General features: G+C 47.0%; 1 long non-coding RNA gene across 1 annotated transcript in view; it reads left to right on the forward strand.

The window, feature by feature from the left end:
* The window catches only part of LOC149371310 (uncharacterized), a 200,936-nt gene that overhangs the window by 35,718 nt on the left and 145,425 nt on the right, over positions 1-19,793 (forward strand). The gene's annotated exons all lie outside the window — the stretch shown is intronic.

Genomic DNA, 19,793 nt, shown 5'->3' on the forward strand with positions numbered 1-19,793 from the left:
TTCCGTCCTTCTCTACTTGAGCCTCCTCGGCTTCGAAGTGAAGCGACTCAGAACGAGCCTCAGCGCGAGAGATTCTAGGGATAAGAATTGCCGGAAGTGTGACCCGCGGGAGGTGGGGAACATAACAAGCAGGAAAAGGGGAAAAAGGAAGCTCTTCCCTTTCACTTTCTTTTTGTCCTTGATGCAATCGCGCACTTCCCTTTATCATTCGCCTCTGTTTCACCGCTCCTTCCTTAGTGTCCGAAAAATCCTCTCCTTTTCTTCGTCGGGACCCAGAAGTGTGCCGACAGCCGCGCATCCGCTAAGAAGAAGTCGCTAAAAAAATGAACCACAGAAAAGCTACGGAGACGCTGTAAAAGAAGGGGAACCTAGCTATGGATATGTAAAAAGAAAGATTAAGGGAAACCACCGAATTGAAATCATTCGTTCTTACTTTAAAATTCAATTTCTTCCTCCCCCTTATTTTCCCCCTTTTCCTAGGTCAGTTGAAAGGCCGCAGCCACTGCGCCGTGCGCTCCTGCCGGGTCATTTACATATCCGTACGTGCTGGAACTGCTATGGCGAATATAGGGAAGCCGTGGGGGCGCGCGATGGCTGCGAGGGCGCTCGCTGCACGCATTGTGAATGCACATGGGCGTGCGCACGCTGGAAGATTCTCTTCGAACCTACTCCCTTCCCACCTTGCTTTTCCCCTTCCTTCTTTCCCGCAGTTCCCCTTCCCGTATTCTTATCGCATGCAAAGAGATCGACGTAGTGAGTGAGGGAACAGTTTATTACGGCAGAAGTCTAGCGGTCACGCTCACGAACGAATCTCTTCGTTGCTTGTCCTCGGTCTTTGATGGCACACACCAAACAAATGAAAACGATGGCCACAAGTGAGCACGCATGAGCTTAAGGCCCACTCTCCAGATGTAGATATTTTTGTTCCCTTTCCCTTTATTATTTATTCCATCACTTCTCTCGCCCTCTCACCATCGCAATGTCCGCGCTCCTCTTTGGAAGCGCTCCGCTCCGGCGAAATAATTTACGACCACATATCATGAATCCGCAAGAAAGGATTTCATCTGATAAATGGAAGATATCTCGAGACTACCAGGGCCGCCGTCTCTTCTCCTCCTTCCGTTCCTTTTTGGAAGCGCCACTTTTCCTCCTCCTCTCCGCCTTGCCCTATTTTGCGCTTGACGTTATTCTTTTTTCTCGCCGGTGGTCTTCGCCGCTTACGCGGCGTCAGCGACGGGCACTCAGAAGCCTGGATCGGCCGGCCTAGCTGCCGTTCTCGGCGCGCGCCCCTCGTCACGTGACCCCTCCCGAGCTCCCTAATACCCCTACCCTCTTCCACCACGGAAAGCTTGCAGGAGGCGACCACTGCTTTTGAATTACGGCCGCCGAATCTATGCACCGCCGCCGTTGCCGCTGCAAGCTTGATGCTTTTCCTACTCGGCGAAACGCCGGCGGAGTCGGCGCGTCACCGAAGAAAAAGCATCATAATAAAAGTAATTGAGAGAATAACAACATGCATTAACGCTAAATGCACCGAAGGCGGTACTCGGGATCACTTAAAGCAAGTTTCGAGGAGAGACTATCTTGTGCTGGAAGAGCTGTCCCATTCAGCCTCCTATTTTATTTTACTCTTTTTTTTCTCCTCTCTTTTTACATCCGGGAACCGAGCGCCGCAGTGCTTAAAGCTGCGCGCTAGTGAATCGCTCTTGACGCCGTGTTTTGTCCAGCCCGACCTCTTCCTGCTGGTTTATGTGCATCTTTTGGAGTCCTGCTGGTCGTTTTGTTAGCGTTTCTGGATGCTTAATTTTTCCCCCTGGCGGCGCATATATGAGAGGGCATTACATATATGAAGGCGTGCTGCCCCTCTGGAATTTTTAAGGAGCCAACCGCGTCCAACGACCGCATCATCTTTCCGCCTGCGCGGTTCACCTTTCTGCTTGGATCCTGGTTTCGCCCCTTCCGTCCCGCCGCTTCTTCATAGTTCTAAACCTCCTCGCTTTATCCTGCGCCATATATGCATGAACGGGCTCGATTGTGCACCCTCCTACAAGTGGTAGCGTATAAAAGCGCTCCCTCAGAAGCCATTACAGCCATATTCTTTCCAAAACTCTCGAACTATTCTTAAATTATTTTACCTTACAGTGGCATTACAGCGGCAACTACAGGTAGTGAAAAGGGTAGGGCAGCTAGGGATGCATAGAGATGAACAGGGGCATAGCTACAGAGAAAAATAGGCGAGGAAGGCGGCGGAAGCCCCGTAGAGGGTAAAACATCATTTCCTCCTTATTTTCCGCCAGCACTGGAGTTAGGATGCGTTTCAGAGGTCTCTGAGAAAGGATTGAAAAAATATATACATACGCGAGTGTAAAGGAAGGCGTGCGGGAGAGCTATTCTCTACTTTCTTCGCCTCCATTATGCGAGAATCATGTCGAAACCCCACTTTTTCTACTCCCTCCTTCCTTTCTATCCTCCCGAATTCACCTTTTCTCTATTCGCCCTTCTCTCCTCTGGCACAAGGCCACCGTCTTTCTTCCCTTCACTCTTCTGTTCCCGGCCTGAGCGCCTTGGCATCTTCCTCTTTTCCTGGCTATATAACTATTATTATTATTATTGTCGACCCGCCTTTACACGCTCTGAAGAGAATCCCATTCCCTCGTCCCATACCGTGCACACGCGAGAGCGTTCCGCGGCGCCACCAAGAAAAAAAAAAGTCTTGGCATGCCGCACGCTTGCTCGCTGGCTCGTCCGCTTGGCGGCGCAAGAGCGTTCGGAGCAATGAGCTTTTGAGCTGAAAGAAGAGTTAAGGAGCTGTGTTCGCCGCGAGATTAAATTCTGAGAGGGCCGCTCGGTTTGTATGTGTAACGGTGGGAGCGCATGCGAGCGCGCCAGCCCGCCTTACTGCGCTCCCGCCGCCACGAGGGACCAGCTGTCATTTGGCCTCCGAGGCTCCTCCTTTCTTCATTTTCTTTCCCTAAGCTTCCCTATTTCCTCCCCATACGGCACCCGCCTCTTCTCTGCCGGGAGGCTCCAACTCTTCCTTTCCCTTATACCCTATTATGCGTCGGCGCCAGCCTGTTGGCTGTATACCACTTTCGAGTTTTATTCGAGTTGCTGTACCTCGCACGTTGCATCATTTTTACTTTTTCCGCATTTTCCTCCTCTTGTTTTCTGTTCTTCTCTCTTGTACTCCACATTTGCCCTTTCTTTCTTTATTACTCAACGCTAGTTGCCAATTGCGTCGACTTCTGCATGTGTGAAATTGGCGGCTGGAATCAACAAGTAGGCCCCACTCACCCGCTACGCCAAGGGAAGCATAAAGCCTCATTAGGAATACAGGGAAAGCGGCTTCCTGAATTCGGTGTGAACTACTGGAGTGGTATGGCTGCAACTGGGGTAGTCAGAGGCTCGACGGCGAATTACTTTTCGACTGAGCGGCAACGTATGCTTGCAACCTGAGCGTTGAGGCCTGAGTGTGGCTCCAACAACTAGGGCGGTCGATGGCAGACACGGCTGCTCCGCAATAAAGCCGAATTCCAAGCCTGTTTTGTACGTCCGGAGTTAGTAAATCCTGCTTGTTCCTTTTGCGGGCGAGCTGTGAGTGTATAGGTGAGATAACTCGAAGCCTCTTTCAAAACTGGCGGGGAAATTCGATACCTAGGACGGAGGGCTTACTCTTCTCTCAGCGCGGCCAAATTTGATCACGCCAGTGAATTTTTTTGTCTTTCTTAATCTAGCGAGTCGAAACGTGAGCGCTTCTTTTGAAACACGCTCACGCAGTTGGGGCAAAATTCGGCCCGGCTTTACGCTCGGTTTAAAAGTCGACCGGATAGTGTGAGCCCTTGTCTGTTAATGGGCACAAAAGTTCAACTCGAACCACGTTCCAACCGTGAAAACTTCGTTAGTGAACGGGGATGTGGGCTCCGTCCCGACGTTTCGGTAAATTTTTTTAACGATTTCTTCTCGCCGCAGACAGCGCCTCTACACTGGCGTCCTCTAAACGCACTTTTGGAGCAGTTCAGTTCGAAGATAACGTGCGGTGACGGGAATTCGAAATTGTGAGAGGGCGCGTTTTACGTTTCTGTCGGCTTCTAGGGAGCTGGCAGATTTACGTTCGATGTATTGGTTGTTTACTTGCCTTCCTCGTTTGATATAAAGGAGCTGTGTGATGCATCGGTAAACGGGCGCGCATATATGACCCAAACGGTAAGATTTCAAGAGTCCATATAAGTTTATTTATTTATTTATTTATTTATTTATTTATTTATTTATTTATTTATTTATTTATTTATTTATTTATTTATTTATTTATTTATTTATTTATTTATTTATTTATTTATTTATTTATTTATTTATTTATTTATTTATTTATTTATTTATTTATTTATTTATTTATTTATTTATTCAGGTTGCCTCACAGGCTCCAAGCGTTGGAGTATTGTGTGAGGGGGGAATTACATAAATAGGGGTAATAACAGGAGCATGAATGACATGTTTATACAATGCTGATTGACTGTTAGTACTCATTAAACATAAGAACATCATTACACAATGCTAACTGACTGTAGTACTCAGCATAAAGCAAAAAAAAACACATCTTTATACAATAGTTATTGAACTGTCAGTAATTAGAAAAAATCGCAAGGTTAAGCGAAGCGTGCCAAAGTGCATATACACTCCTGTTTTCCTATAGCTTTCATGTTTTCATTTGATTTTTATGATACCGGAGGCGAAGCCCATCGCTTTGCAACATTCGTGACGAGAGTTTTACAAAGGGAACTGAACCAACTGACAGAGGAAAGAAGAGGGCCTAGAAACGCATTGTCAATAGCTTACCGGTCGTCCTGAAGTCAGGGTAGTGAAGCAACGGCACAATGAACATCCCACAAAAGAATGAAGCAATGCAAAACGCACTGAGAAAGCGAAAGCAACTCGTAGCCAGCGCGAATAGTGAATGTTACAAGTAGTCTGCATAATTCAGGCAGTTTGTGACACAGCACTTGTTCCTTAAGTAGCGCATGCTCTATTCGGGGAAGTTTCCGCGTTCTTCTTGTCAGTAGTACAAATGTGAAGAAAAGGTCAGGGCAGGGCAAAAGAAAGGAGGAGAATGGCAGGCTGTTCTTCGTTTTTCTTTTTAATATCTCCCATCTCGGTAAATACCCTTTCGGGGCAAATCTTCCTCCATTCTTTGGCGCCAGCCGACATGCACTCAATCACGCTTGAGAGTTTTATGCAAAGACGGGACTGGCTGGAATGCCGCAAAGCGCGCTTAATGCCCGCTTTATTTCATTTTTCTCTTTTCTCTCTCTCTCTTTAGAACCGGAAAGAACGGGAAAGAAAGTAACGGCGGAGCTTTCCGCGTGCCTGTCTGCTTCCTTTCGTCCCTATTAGCATCCCGTGCTTCCCGAACGCGGCTCAGGCGCATTTCAAGTCAGCCGCAGAAGGCAGGAGCCAGAAGACGAACGTCGAAAGCATCCGCTTACTTATCTTGCGTGGCGGCTTCGGTCCCGACTGTTTGCTCCAAAGAGCTTCCAAGCGTAAATGCCCTGCTTCAACGGCACGGCGCCTCAACGGTATGGCAGGGTAAGCAGCAAATGTAAAAGACCGAGGAAGGGGAAATAGAACGTGAAACTAAGGCACGCAGTTAATTCGCTTAAAGGGTACACATCCGCTCGTGCTCCTTAATTCATTCAGTTCGTTTTTAAATATTTTTTACTTGGAGATTCCGACGAGGAGGTTGCGTACACGCAAGGAGGAGAGGATTGAGAGTGTGGAGAGCGTCGGCAGCGAAAAGAATGATGGAGAAGGAGACACTAAGCAGAAAGACGGACACTAGTGCATTTACAGCTTACCTTGTCTCAAACAACGCGTCGTGTCGAGCATGCTTCCATGCAAGCACTGAAGAAACAAGGGCTTGTCCAAGGAGGTTATAAGCATCATACTGGTTTCGCGTAACTTCCTTTCTTTTCCTTTCCTCCTGCCAACGTCGTCCCGAGCACGGAAAGGCTGTAACAGAGGGCTGTTCGTGACGTCACAGCTTACGTTCTTTCGCTCGCTCGCGAGTTCCCTTTTTGTCCCAGAACTCGCGTTTCCTGCGCTGGCACGCCATGGTACCTATAGTGGCTGCGTTGCCGGTCGCTTTTGTCCGCTATTGCATGCGCGAAGCCCGAAGCGTTCGTCTCTCTCTCTCTCTATCGCTTTCTTTCCCTCACCCCGGAGCCACTAGCTTCCCCTGCGAACAAGCGTAGTCAAGCTTTTTTTACGACCGATGTTCTCGCGCTGTATAACGGAAAAGCGGCTCCGCATGGCTGCAGACACGGCAACAGCCGCAGTAGAGCCCCCCCCCCCCCCCCCCCCCCCCCCCCCTGGTAGCGTAACTTTTGCGTCCGTTACCGCCGCTCCCGCTACGCCGCTACTTCCACGCCAAGCAGCAGGGACACACGCCATGCCAGCGGAGTTCGTCTTTACTGCACACTTCTCTTTCTTTTCTTTTTTCTTTCGCGCAACTCCCTGCAATTACGTTGTTGTTGGTTTTCGCGTTGCGCTGCATCTCGGGCGCCGCCCGTTTATATAGTCTATTCAATTCACCATCTATTTTTGTCTCTCTTGGAAAGCGAGGAATTTCCAGGCATAGCGAGGGGGTGGATGGAAGCAAGGGGGGATAAAACAGCACATGACGCTCATTTCCAAAGGCTTTTCTATGTAGCGTGCTTGTTATCCGGGCGCTCGTTCAGCGCTATCTGGCTCGCTAACTCGCGCGTTCACTTCGTACCGGCCCGGGCCCGTGTATATCACCGCGTCCCCCGAGGGTTAGTGCACGCCACAGCGTGCCTGCTCCAGCAACGCGGACCTCTCCGCACAGCCTAGCCAGCCTTATTCCATTCCTCTGACTGCGTAGTAGTGGGCGCAGACCGAGGAACGACTGCGCTGTTGCAGAAAGCACAGTTAGACGCGTGCTGTGTCCGGCCCGGGGGCCATGTATACGAGGGCCCGGGCTATGTTGCTTTTCACTATGCCATATCCCTCGTAATGCGTTGCCATATGTCTCTCGTTTTCTCCGCGCACTTTTCTTTTTCATCGTAGTTCGTGCACTTGCATCCTCTGAGTAACGCAAGAATTCAAAAAGAAGGTGCGTTTGTTTTATTTAAGGGGTTGCTGCTTCTAGTTTTATGCACCTCGGTGGAGAGCGGCGTCCGCGGACGTTTAGGAGTCATTCCAGCGAGTTTAGAAAGGCCAGGCGGAGATGGCGGCATTGAGGATAACAGCTGGCTTCCCGAGAAGTACTCTGGCGTCCGGTGCGCTCAGGGCTGGACATCACAGTGCGGATGCTCTGTATTTGGCAGGGTTAAAGGCAAATGTCTTCTGCGGAAACTCGCCCTTTGGTGAGGCGGGTCGTGGGCAGCGGAGCTGAAGGACCGAAGTAAAGACCGTTCTATTACCATACGCAAATGTTATTCCGCACAAAGTTGAGTGCCGTTTCTGTCACAGGCCTTAAAAGGCTTTAAACGAACGACAACCACAGGAGATTACGGATCGCAATAAACGAAGTCCAGTATTTAACTATGCGTTCACTTTTGTTTTTACTTCGTTCGTTTAATGCGTGAAGTGCTTTTAGCTACCAATTTCGGCTACCTCAATCGGAAATCCTCCCGATCCGCTTCAAAGTTCGCGGAAAAAATTTACGGGGTACTTCAATACGCTGTCCCTCATAGCCTGAGTTGCTTTGGGACGTTAAACCCCAATAAACCAAACCAAAGCAAGCTGAACTTAAGACATTTTTGTCGGGAAGATTGTCGTATACGAGAAAAAAGAAAGTGCCCTTAAGCGGCCCGAGAAGCATTAGAACTCTCAACCCAGTAGCCTGCTTGAGTGACGTCTGAAACTACTAGAACATAGCCGCTGTTTTTTTAAGCAACTTTTTTTTATATATCTTATACACTGACACAGGAATATAGACTTCTGGCAGATTTTTTTTTTCCGTGCATTGAGCGCATGTACTAGATTCTAGGTGGCCAGATTCAGTGGTAACAAAAAGTGAAAAAGAAGAGGGAAGAGCCTCAGTGTGCTGAGTACGAAAATCTTTGCCACACAAGCGTTCAGCGGCAGTAGTTCTGCATCCATTGATGGGACTGTGTATATATCACGAGTCTGTCTTAAGTGCATTATGTGTGGCATGCATGTCCACTGTGCGTCCTTGATTGATTGGCGTCCTTGGAAAATTAATCTTCTATACCTCGCCTCTACGTCAAGTACCGCCTCGCCCTTTCAGCAAACCCTTTCTTCCGTGCTCTAAACAGGCCACAATGCCAGCGTTGAGGACCTTTTAACACCTTTTATTTGAAGATGTCCATATTTTGGAATTTGGTTAGTGCATTACAGGGATCAGTGTTAATAGATCAGGTGCGACCAAATTTCATAGACAGGAATCAAAATCTTGGCCTGTCTTTCCAGAAGTGCATTGCCGTAGTCGTCGAGTGTGGGACACAGCAGTGACAGCGAAATCATATGGAAAGCCTTAGGAAAAATCGAATTCTAGAGGTTTTTCGCACTACTTAAAGCAAAGTGGGACAACCCTTGCGTGACAAAGTTTTCATCGTGCTACAGGCCTCTTCTCGGACGGCAGTATGAGTTACCTTCACAGCAAGAGAAAAGATCGGGCTTTACGGACACGTCTTCGATATCCGTGTCAGACATATTAGTGGCAGCCACTGGCTACTGTGCCCGGCTGCTGCAACGCTCTCAGCAGAATGAATTCTCTGAGCTTAAGTGTGCGCTAATGCGACTGCAGAGGCATACGCTCAACACACGTCCACACTGATTCCCATGGTTACAAATACTCCGACCGGCATCAAAATTTCTCACCAACCCAGTTTGTCGAGGAAAATGGCTTTCTGACAAGGATAAGCGTCCCATAAGTTAGTGCGAACTAACTACTTCACGGATGCAAACCCACCAGGGATCATGGGGCGTCCCTGGCCTTCAGGGTGCAGAAATAAAATAAACAATGCCGCCACTGGCTTTCGAACCCACGCCGGCACGAACAGATCAGCTTCGCTGCCCACTGCACGAGAGCACAACGCTATTTCTTTTTTTCAGCATCCGATCACGCCTCGTGTTAAACTGCGACACACATCTTTCCAAAACATGCAAAGTTGATGCCTTTTCATTTGCTCAGTGGTTTATTACAGGATTACTTGTTACGCTTTAAATCTCATGTGCTCATAGCGACAGACGCCTCACAGTGTGAAGAAAAGGCCGGTGTTGGCATTTTCTCCATCTCCCTTGACTGGTCGTTCTCACTCTGCCTTCCCGATTACACCCCTATTTATTTGGTCGAATTTCTAGCAGTAGTCTTGGCGTTGCGCAAATTAAACAGCTCTTTGTCTTCTGTCATAATTATGACGGATTCATTATCGTTGCGTTCCTCTCTCAACGCGTCTACAACATCTCAGGCACTACGCTTACTCAAATGCTTGATTCCACCCCACGTGTGTTCATTACGGTTGGTCTGGGTGCCTCGGCACAGAGGAATCCATTTGAATGAGGTTGCTGATACCCTGGCGAAGGCTTCTCTTCAAGGCCCAGTCATATCTGTGCTTCCACCCTGCGCATATGTTACTGCGGCTAGGTTTCGCAGGTATCTGCTCTTGAAAGAATTCGCAGCATCAGCTCTGACCTCCTCTCCCGAATTCCGGCATCTCCTTTACCCGTGGTGCAGTAAAGGATGGCGATCACGCAAGCTTGAGGTTTCCTTCACGCGTCTACGTTGTCGCGTGCCTCACTTAAATTTCTACCTTCATAGATGTGGTCTGGCGGTCTCCCCATTGTGCCCGTTCTGCGGAGAACCCGAAACAATAGATCATTTCTTGTTCACCTGCCGCCGTTTCTCCTCTTTACGGAGCCGCCTGCTAGAGCATCCGTTACGTCAGCTAGGTCTAAGTCTGTCAGCCGGGGTTGCTCTTTCTCTTGGGGCTTCCTCCCTTGGGCACAGTAACTGGAATATGCTCTCCGCCATGCAAAACTTCCTTACCGACACTAAACGGCTGCCATCTTAAACTCTGCTCTTTCTCATGATCGATATTTCTCTCCAAAGAAAGCTTTCTGGAACATGGAATATTTAACCCAGTTCTCTATTTCAGTCACAAATCTCATAGTATTTGTTTAGCTTATTTCAATTACACATCTGAATTTATTTCATTTCTTTCCTAATTACTATTATTATCAGTATTATTTTGATTTTTTCCCCCATCATTTATTTTCTTGTTCAACATGCTGAGTACCTATCAGTTGCCGCCTGTGTCTTGGCCAATCCCCGCAGTGGGTACGCGCCATTATCTAGAGGACAACAACGACAACAACAACATCGTCGTCTTCATCGACTTCCATCTTAGGCGCGAACACATCAGATCAGCTTAACCTCGATCAAAGCTGAGCCTGAGTCTAATATCGTCGCCAGACGTGCCTACGACCCAGCAAAGCAAAATCATGAGGCAACCAGCCTAAACACATAATCTTACGTTAAAAACCTACTACTTTTTTGTCTGCGCCTGAATGCTTATAAATGAGCACTGGCCAGCTATGCTAGAAACTCTCGTTATGACGTAGGCCCTCCCTCACAATGAGTGGCTCCGCATTATAGTGAGTAAGCGAATAAAAGTGCAGCCCCATTGCGATACCAGCATTGATACTAGCAGCGAAACGAAGGAGGGACTGCCCGGAGCAACTGAACTGAAAACCGCTGAGAACATTCATTAACGTCTGCTCAATAGACGTAGGTGATATCGGGTATACGGGAAATGTCGCCCAACTGCCCGCATTTTCAGCATTCATCCCGTGTATAAAAGAACAGTGCAGGTTTTCTCCATTTGCCTGAAAGAGCCAAGTGACAGTATAAGCAGATACGTGATACCTAGAAAACGAATAAAAAAAGAATACGGGACGAGCGACATGAAAGGAGGCGAGAGGGTGAGGAGGGGGAATCGGAACAAGCCGAGCATGTGGTAGTGCCTTCAGTGGTGGTGGCAGCCGCCATGGCAGCCATTTCGAGGTCCCGATCAATCTTTATTACCTCTCGGCGGTCTTTAATAAGGGCGGTTTACGATCGCAGCCACGTTCTCGCGATCGGCTAGGCTCCTTGTTTGCTGTCTGCGTCCGCAGGAAAGAAGCGCCTGGGCTGTATACAGCGCCACCTTAACGGCGAAGATGGCACTGCTGCCGGACGGGAAAGTCGGCGAGGGCGGCTTCTGGGCTGTTAACCGCCACCGCCGTTGCTGCCGAAGCATGCTGCTCCTGCCGCGCTCGTGTTTTGTGGACAGTGCGTGTTTTCTGTTGTCTTCTTCAAGGTCACCCCGTGCGACAAACGAGTAAATAGGCAGTTGTGGTCGTAAACGGAAGCAGTACGGCGGGAGTAGGATGCAGCAGCAAATTGTAACAAATCGTAGCAGCTTTGTTACACTCTGTTACAGCCATCATTTCACGCATTTCTCTTGGTTGCCCTCTCCGTCCTATTCCGCCGTTTTCTGCGATGCCAGCCTCCTTGTTTTGCTTCATTTTCGCTGCTGCGTTCGCAGGGGTCTTCGGAGACTTCATTTCCTAAAAATTGTAGGTGCATGACCTACAGTCATATAACAAGACTATTATGTGCTCTCTTTAACCGTTTCTTGAAGGACCCGGAAACAGAGAGTTGCTAGGTCTTTATTTGGGGTTGACTTTCGTTCTCGGATCTGTCTCAAAGTTTCATTGGAAGTTTTACGAATATAGTGTGTGCATTGTGATGGTACTACTGTGTGCTTTTGTGGGCCTAGTATAAGACGTGAGCGGGACGCAGGAACTTCTGAAGAGGGTTTTCGAGCTTGAGTTGCGTGCACTTGGGTATTATGACCTTGAAGACCTAATACAGTTGTACTCACTGTACTATCAAGTTGCGAAAAGCGCTGCAGTACCGCAATAAATGAATTGACTAGGGACAATCCTGGTAGGAATGCTCAGACCGCAACAGTGAACTGTTAACAGAAGAAAACTATTATGTAATTTAGCTTCGAAACAGCGTCATTCATTTACCTACTATTCGTCGTTTTAACAGTGACTTGAACAAGGGAGACATTGCACGAACTTTTCAGCGCTAATGCACGAAATTTGCGAAATGCACACCACAAATCAAAAAAGTTCAAATAGATTGCAAAGCGATCGTGAAACAAAGAGTGGAGGATACCCGTCACGAACACCATAACAAAGAAAATCGAGAAAAGGCAATTTGAGGCTCCGCTTCCCCACAGCTGAGGCTCCACTGACTCATTTTTATCACCTGCCCTCGGGGTTGGCCACTGAGCCTTTCAGTTCTCTTAAGAAAATGATGCCATTTTGATGGTAGTGATGATGCATTTTTATGACGCAAAAGCACCTGCGGCCAAAGAGCGCCATTGCGTAAGGTATGTTTGTTTGCTCAAGGTGGGGTCAAAGATCCCTTCCCTTAACTTTTCACCCCCAATAAGCCGAGCACCAGGCCAGGGGAAGGTTGTACCAATTGTATTACAGGTGGGTACCTGGCGACTCTGGGGTTCGAACCCCGCTACTTCCGCATCCGAGGCGGATGCACAAACCACTAGGCCACCGCTGCGGTGAAAGCGGTGACAATCAGTGATGGCAGAACAAGTGAGCCGTCTAGGTGCATCGTAATATGCCTACTTTTAGGCAAGAAACTTTTTCTCTATAGCTCTGCATCTATACATGATCGCCGCAAGTGGCTCGTCTTGTGTTATCTATCTCTGAGTAAATTTTATACTTCGTAAACTCAGTGCTTGTTTCTTGCTGGTATTGCTGGCTTTCAGACCTGCGGTGGCTTTGCAGCCGCGACTTAGCGCAATCGATGATGTAATTTTGGGCATACGTTTTTTATAGCACGTAAAAGCCGAAAAATGATTTTATACTTTCACAAATTTGTTTATTATCGCCCTGGCCAAGCCATTACTCAACCACTAAATGACGAGGAACATCAACCGAATTTAAGCAGGGGTTCTGATACTAACGCCCATATCGTGGCCTTATTCAGACTCAAAACACTTCTTTGTGATGGAAAAAGAACGAAAGAGTTTTAGGCAATAAATATTTCGAACTAGCAGCTTCTCATTTCCGGATTGGAGCGCTGAGTCGACCGAACTGTAAATCTCTCAGCGTCCACAAGTCGTCAGGAAAACTACCGAAGTCGGTTTGTCGGAAGGCGGGTAATAAACTTTCATTTTAGGCCAGCAACACGATGCGTAAGTTTGGGTAAATGCCTCGTGTACTTCTGAAAAACGCCAACACCGCTGCTACGTCTAGATTGTGATTAAATGGATTGAAGTACATGTATTTTGAAGGTGCATTTTGACGTTACTCTTTCTGAATCTCTGCCTTTACTTGTCAAACTGGTTTCTCTTATTAGATTTGTATTTGAATTTTCCGCGCACACCAAACGTCTTAAAAGGTGGCTTCACTTCCATTTTGCTTTTGCCACTCATATTTCGGACACGTCTTTTTCCGTGTCAGCCAAACTATGCGGCCTTATAAAAGAAAACGAATCCGCAGAAATCGTTAGTGCGGTGGCCCGTTTACTGGTATCCTTGTATATTTCACACGTGAAAACAGGTTTCATGAATTATGCACGAGAGCCGCAATTTATTTTTTTAAGGTTTTCTCTATACAACGACGAGCACGATGTTCTAAGGTCCATCGTTTGTATGAACAGTTGGTTTTCTTCAAGCAGCACAGTCTTGAAGACAGCTAACCACACTGGCGTCTTGAGCGAAGTATAAACGTGTAAAGCGAAGCCTACGTGGCGGTGCGAACTGGCACAGAACTCCCCGTTTCTGACGTTCATTTACATAATCCTGAGATCTCGCATGCATTTGAATGCACTCCTGGTTTATCCAAAATGCATCCACCCTCCAAGAACTGCCCCGTAACCTTAATTGAGTTGGCAAGAGTAGTTTACTGCATTCACGTTTCCTTACCTTTTGAAGGATTACGCTGGGAATGCAGCCCTGCGAGACCTTTTATCATATTATTCCTTTCTGCAAATTAAAGGTATACTGAAGAATAAGAAGTAAACAAGGGTGTGTTATGCTTTAGTGTACTTTTTGTTCTCTGATTTAAATACGTACTGTGCCATATATGGGTTTGAAAGCACACGCATCGGAAGATGGCAGTGACATTTTTCAATGAAATGAAACCCAAATCACCGAGTGTAGAAGAAAATAAAGAGAAATCCTGCTAGAGTTTCGACTGAACGATTGTTGCCTGGATTGAGGACTAAAGGCAATATAATTTTTTTTTACTTACATAGGCAAAATCTATTTTGATTAAATCTGAAGAAGAGTTATTGTCGTGGTACTAACAGCGTAAGGAAGCTGAAAGCGCAAACAATTTTAGACAGGCGCTGATGCATGACTACAGGTGTTGTCGAAGCACAGCATTCTTCTGATATGTACACACATGCACAGACGTTCACCTGCGCACACCTTGTGAATACTCTGTATTTCTGTGCATTTCAATATACGCATTTCGACCTGTTTTACATCCTGTATCCCATTCTGCAGTCTTGTATTTGTAACCTGCGTGTATTCCGGCGTGTATACTGATCACAAAGAATTCGCTTGGTGTTGAGCTCGAATCGAAGTACTACCTGGTACTTACTGGTTTTTCCAGCAGATGCACGCTACCCTTGTCTGGTGTCCGTCTGTTTCATGGGTGAACGCTTGAAATATGTGGCCACTTCACTCGAGCGACCGAACTGCAACTGTAGACATGTTTCCAGGACATAATGGCAAAACAGGTGGAACGTCATAATTGTAGCAACGCCTTCAAATACCTTTTGAAAGATTCAGACTGACCTGGCAGAGCAGTAACATAGGCGCCTCATTTCACATGTACCATGTGTGTCCATATGTCTCGATCGCTGTCGTTCCCATAAGACCTAGAATTGCGACCAGGCGTGTATGGATTTGATCGTTTCACTTATTTGGCTAGGAGTTGTACGGATGATTTTTTGGTGACAACAGAGCAGGGTAAAGAAGGGAGGGGAGGTTGATCAAAAGGCAGTCTCTAGTGGTTACTCTCAACTGCAGGAAGAATAACAGGAAAGTGAATGGGAATTGCAAGCGACGTCAATGACGGAAGGTCGTACGGCACTGTCATAGCATTTCGCGCAAGCTCGAAACCTTGCAGTATAGGAACAGAGACGGCAAAGATTCTGTGTGGGAGGTTGTCTGTGCCCCAGTTGACGCTACGTGCGTACTTGTCGCCGTAAAAATGTTATTTCTTTAAGTATTAGCTGAAAATACATATATGTAAAATCATTTTGCACTGACAACTACACACCTATTCGTCATGGTGCGCTACGAAACCGCTTCGAACTTACCTTTGGAAGACGACGTGAGTGAAGCCTTTAAAACAGTTCTCTATACAGCACGCTGTATTGGGCAAGTTGGAAATAGTTTAACTTGAAAGCCATGAGGATTGAGGAGGGTTTCCATGGCAGGGTGGCCAGACTACGTGAAGCAGGCTTTCCAAAGAAGAACCTTGCTCGGTTGGCGCAAAAGCTCTTGGGAAAGCTGAAGAAAACGGCTGCACCTTCTTTTCAGAGGCACCAGGAAGACACACGAAAGAAGGTCGCATACATCCCGTATCTGCACGATATCTCGCATCGTCTAAAATAGATCGCCGTGCGACACAATGTGCAGGTGGTGTTCTCGGCCGGCTATAAAGTTCGGAAAGTGTGTGCTGCCGAGAATAAGAAGCTGGAACCGGCCTCTTCTAGAAAGCACGTCCAAAGATGCACTGTGTCGCATGCAGACATGTTTATCAACTGCAATAAAAGAGGTGGTGTATAGGTTTCCTTTGTCATGCGGAAAGATATATTATGGTCAAACGGCTAGGTGCATACAAGTCAGATTGAAGGAGCACGAAAATTCCCTTGACAAGAAAAAAACGCCTTCTTCTAATCCCTTGCGGCACTGCCGCGAATGCAAAGAACATGATCATTGCCTGCCGGACTTGCGTAATACGTCGATAGCTTACAAGAGTAGTAACCAGATAGGCGGGGACATTTTCGAAGCATATTGCATCGCTAAGAACACGGACACGTGCGTGGCAAAACCGTCTGCTTTATAGGGAAATGAGATAGCTTTCCTTGATAAGTGCCTTTCCTCTGCAGAGTAATCCTTGATGCTTTTTTGTGTTTTGCTTTGTTTTTGGCGCGTTTTCAGCTTTATTATTTTCTGAGTCTTCCATTAACCCTTCAGCAGTTAGCTCCCGTGTTTTCTTCTCTCTCGTTGGTCCTTTGTCTGTTTTTCGCTGGTCTTCAAGATGAAGTTCTCTATATAGCTTGTTAGTGTTCTTTTTCCTGTGCTGGCAAGGTCTCTAACGACGCATTGAAGCCACGTCACAGCGATGAAGGTAACCCGAAAGAGATTTTATAAACCTACATTTTGGAAATATTTAATGAAGGGAGCGGGCCTTAACTATGCTATTCTCCTCTGAAAACAGACGCCATGCCTGCTCTCCGCAGTGCAAACGGTTGAGAGAGAAAAAAAAAATCAAGCGAAGCAGTGAAGAGGGAATAAAAAGTTGAAGGAGAGACAAGAAAAAAAAGCTAGTGAGTCGGATGCCCCAAAGTGAAGAACCACGATGTTCCTACGTGTTCAACCGGTGCGTACTCAATGCCCCGTGACGCGTTCGGGGTACAGCGCCCGCCTCGTTCCTCGGCACTCGTTCTCATCGCCAATGGGAAGCCGATCTTCACGGGTCGTCACCATCGCAGTTTTTCTGCCGCTTTTATCTTAGCGTGGCTAACTTTCTTTTCACTTTGCTTTCTTTTTACCAGCCTCCTTTCTTTTCTTTCTTTCATTCCATTCCATTACCGGTGGATCCTTCCACGTCTCCCATCTTCCAGACCACTCTGCGTCCTGCTCAAGAACTGGCGTGTATTATGATTGCTTGAGTATAATTACGCCAGGGATAGCTAATGAGTTACTCGGCATTACGGTGGTTGCAAAGGCGGCCGTCTCTCACGGGAGCAGCTGAGGCCACCGTCCTGCGAGCCTCACTATGTTCACTGATGTCATAACTCGTTCTTTTGCGCGGCATTAGTATGGAGCACGGCGTCTCTGGCCGTGTAAGCCTCGACTGGCGCTCGCCTCTTGCATTGTTTATGACGCGAGACTGAAGAGCGCCACCGAGACTGGGCGCGTTGAAACCTAACCACAGTTTACGCGAAGACCTCACTAACCAGACGCCGCAACATGGCGTCTCGAGGAGCGCTTGCATATGCGCGCTGACGTTGAGAGGAGTTTGTCTTTCTTATCAGACGTCAAGGCGGATGCGTGCGCGTTGAGCGCCAGAAATGAATTCTGTGCTGAGAGGTGAGGGCGCTTATTTTTTTTCAGTTAAGTTAATGCCTACCGCGTTATAGTTTAAGTGCGTTAGCCGGTCGTTATGCTCGCGTAAAAGTTCCATTCTTTTAGCAGCACGATATTGCGACCAATTTGGGAGTTGGTCATGAAGGAAGAAGCTAAATGTTAAGTGGGTGGCCATTCCTCGATAACCCCGTTTTGCTGAAGAAATCGTGATTCGTGGTGGTGATAAAATGAAGTGTTTGGGAAGTACAAATGAGAAAATAAATTCTTAGCCTGAACCATTTAAATGCTCGCAATGGCTGGCTATGGGTAGAGACAACGCACTAATTGATACAGTAAATATATACACGGAACGGAAACAGACGAAGTGCATATTTCTTTGTGTTTTCTGCATGAGTTAGCGCCCGCTCTTGCTTTGTTGGCTGTGCGTCATCCGGACAGACCTGGAATAAGCGCGAATTTCTCAAAATCGCAAAAGACATGCACACACATAACATTCATGTGCACATACCCTAAATGACGCGGGCACTTCTATTATTGCATCTGTAGAAGGGTAGAATGGAGTTAAGCAGTAACTTAAAGGCGGTAAATTTTTGCAGTCAGTATTGTACCTTTCGTCATACGTGCCTTGATGCCCAGTTTTTCTGCGCATCAGAAACTAGCGCCAACTGTTAGCAGTCAGAAGCCAACATCGCTAACTCGAGCAAAGTTTATATCTTGTAATTTCGTTTAAAAAAAAAACTGCAGAGTGCGGCTACAATGTGCGCTAACATAGTGATTATCATTACCGGCTCTTCCTTTTTGCTACAGAATCTGTCCCATTAAATGCTTCCCGCACCCACACCTCGTGGTTCGGACGACCATAGATGTTCGGTGTGATATATACTGAATATTCGAATTTCCCGCGGTGATTTCGAGCGTTCAGCGCCACTTAGAACGGGGCGGCAATCGTGCAAGCGTCTGTCCAGATTTTCTGGCCTAATTACCCATGAGCGCCGCGCTATGACTTGAGCAGAGTTACTGCTATGCAGCTCAAGAGAATAATTTTCAAATATTATTGTAATAGCGCTTCGGACAGCCACAGCTACGTTGAAAGAAGAATAGAAACTAACACGAAAGTTTCGAGACAGTACGGCGGGCCAAGGTTTAATTTTGTTTACCTTAGAAAATTGTGTGAGGGTGATAACGAAGATGATGAATTTTTATGGCGCAAGGCAATCGTATCCAAAGAGCGCCATCTCAAAAGGTATTTTTTCTTCTGCTCAAAGTGGGGTCAAAGACCCATTCCCCAAGCATTGCACCCTAAAGAAGCCGAGCACCAGGCCAGGGGATAGCCTTGTACCCATTGTATCACCGGTAGGTACTCGGTGGCACTGGGGATCGAACCCGCACCTCCCGCATGCGGCGTGGATGCTCGAACGACTAGGCCACCGCTGCGGCTAATTGTATGATTTTTTCAGTGCTGTCAGTGTTATTGCTGCAATAATTTTTCATTCCCGTTTTTTTTTCCACAAAGATATAACCAAACGTTTACATTGAAAAGACCCCTTGCACGGAGTTACGTAATTAAAACCCCCTCCTAGGTTCTGCACTACGAACGAAAAGAAGGCAGCGCTACCAAAATTACTGCTAGAGACGGTCACATCAAACGAAGTGACAACTAGACGCCAACAGAAAATCAGCGCACCGCAGTCTTTAACAATCCGGCGCCACGGATACTCGTGAAACGTGGTCTCCAATACAGCTCGACACCGAAGAAATTCTATAGCTCAGTGCTTCTGTGAAAAGGATTCCTTGTCTACTGAAAAATTTCTCAAGGCATTTTTAAAGTGCAACTTTGGGACGGTTAGTGCTCTGCTAGACTGTTTTTTTCTGGATCACCATCTGCAAAGACGTAAGTTTCCCACCCACGAAATTCTACCAATCGAAGACGTCAGCAACGCAGTGTAACGCCCGCCAACTTGCCTGGCGATTAACCGACTTCAAAGAGCACAAAAGGCTGCCGCAGAGTTCACGGCATTTCACCGCTCTTTTTTATACGCTCCGCATATTACCAGCTTACAGCTATGAATATAGTGAATATTTTCACGCATTTCAATGGAATAATTGGTGTTAATAAGAACGGTAAACTGGGCTAGTTGGTATAAATTCATACTGAAAACTGCGCAAAAAACGAAGACACAGAACGAGAAGGCACGACACGGGCGCAGACTAACAACTGTTGATAGTCTGCGCCTGTGTCGTGCCTTCTCGTTCAGTGTCTTCGTTTTTTGCGCAGTTTTCAGTATGAATAATTGGTGATTGAATTTTTGAAGTATAACTATTTTATATGAGGAAAACGTTTCCAAGCAAAGATCACGCATACTGAAAAACTTCTGCTTCCAAACAAATGATGAACTAACTTGC

This window comes from Amblyomma mixtum, chromosome 1, assembly GCF_055824585.1.
Source record: "Amblyomma mixtum isolate Tamu chromosome 1, ASM5582458v1, whole genome shotgun sequence".
Classification (NCBI taxonomy): domain Eukaryota; kingdom Metazoa; phylum Arthropoda; class Arachnida; order Ixodida; family Ixodidae; genus Amblyomma; species Amblyomma mixtum.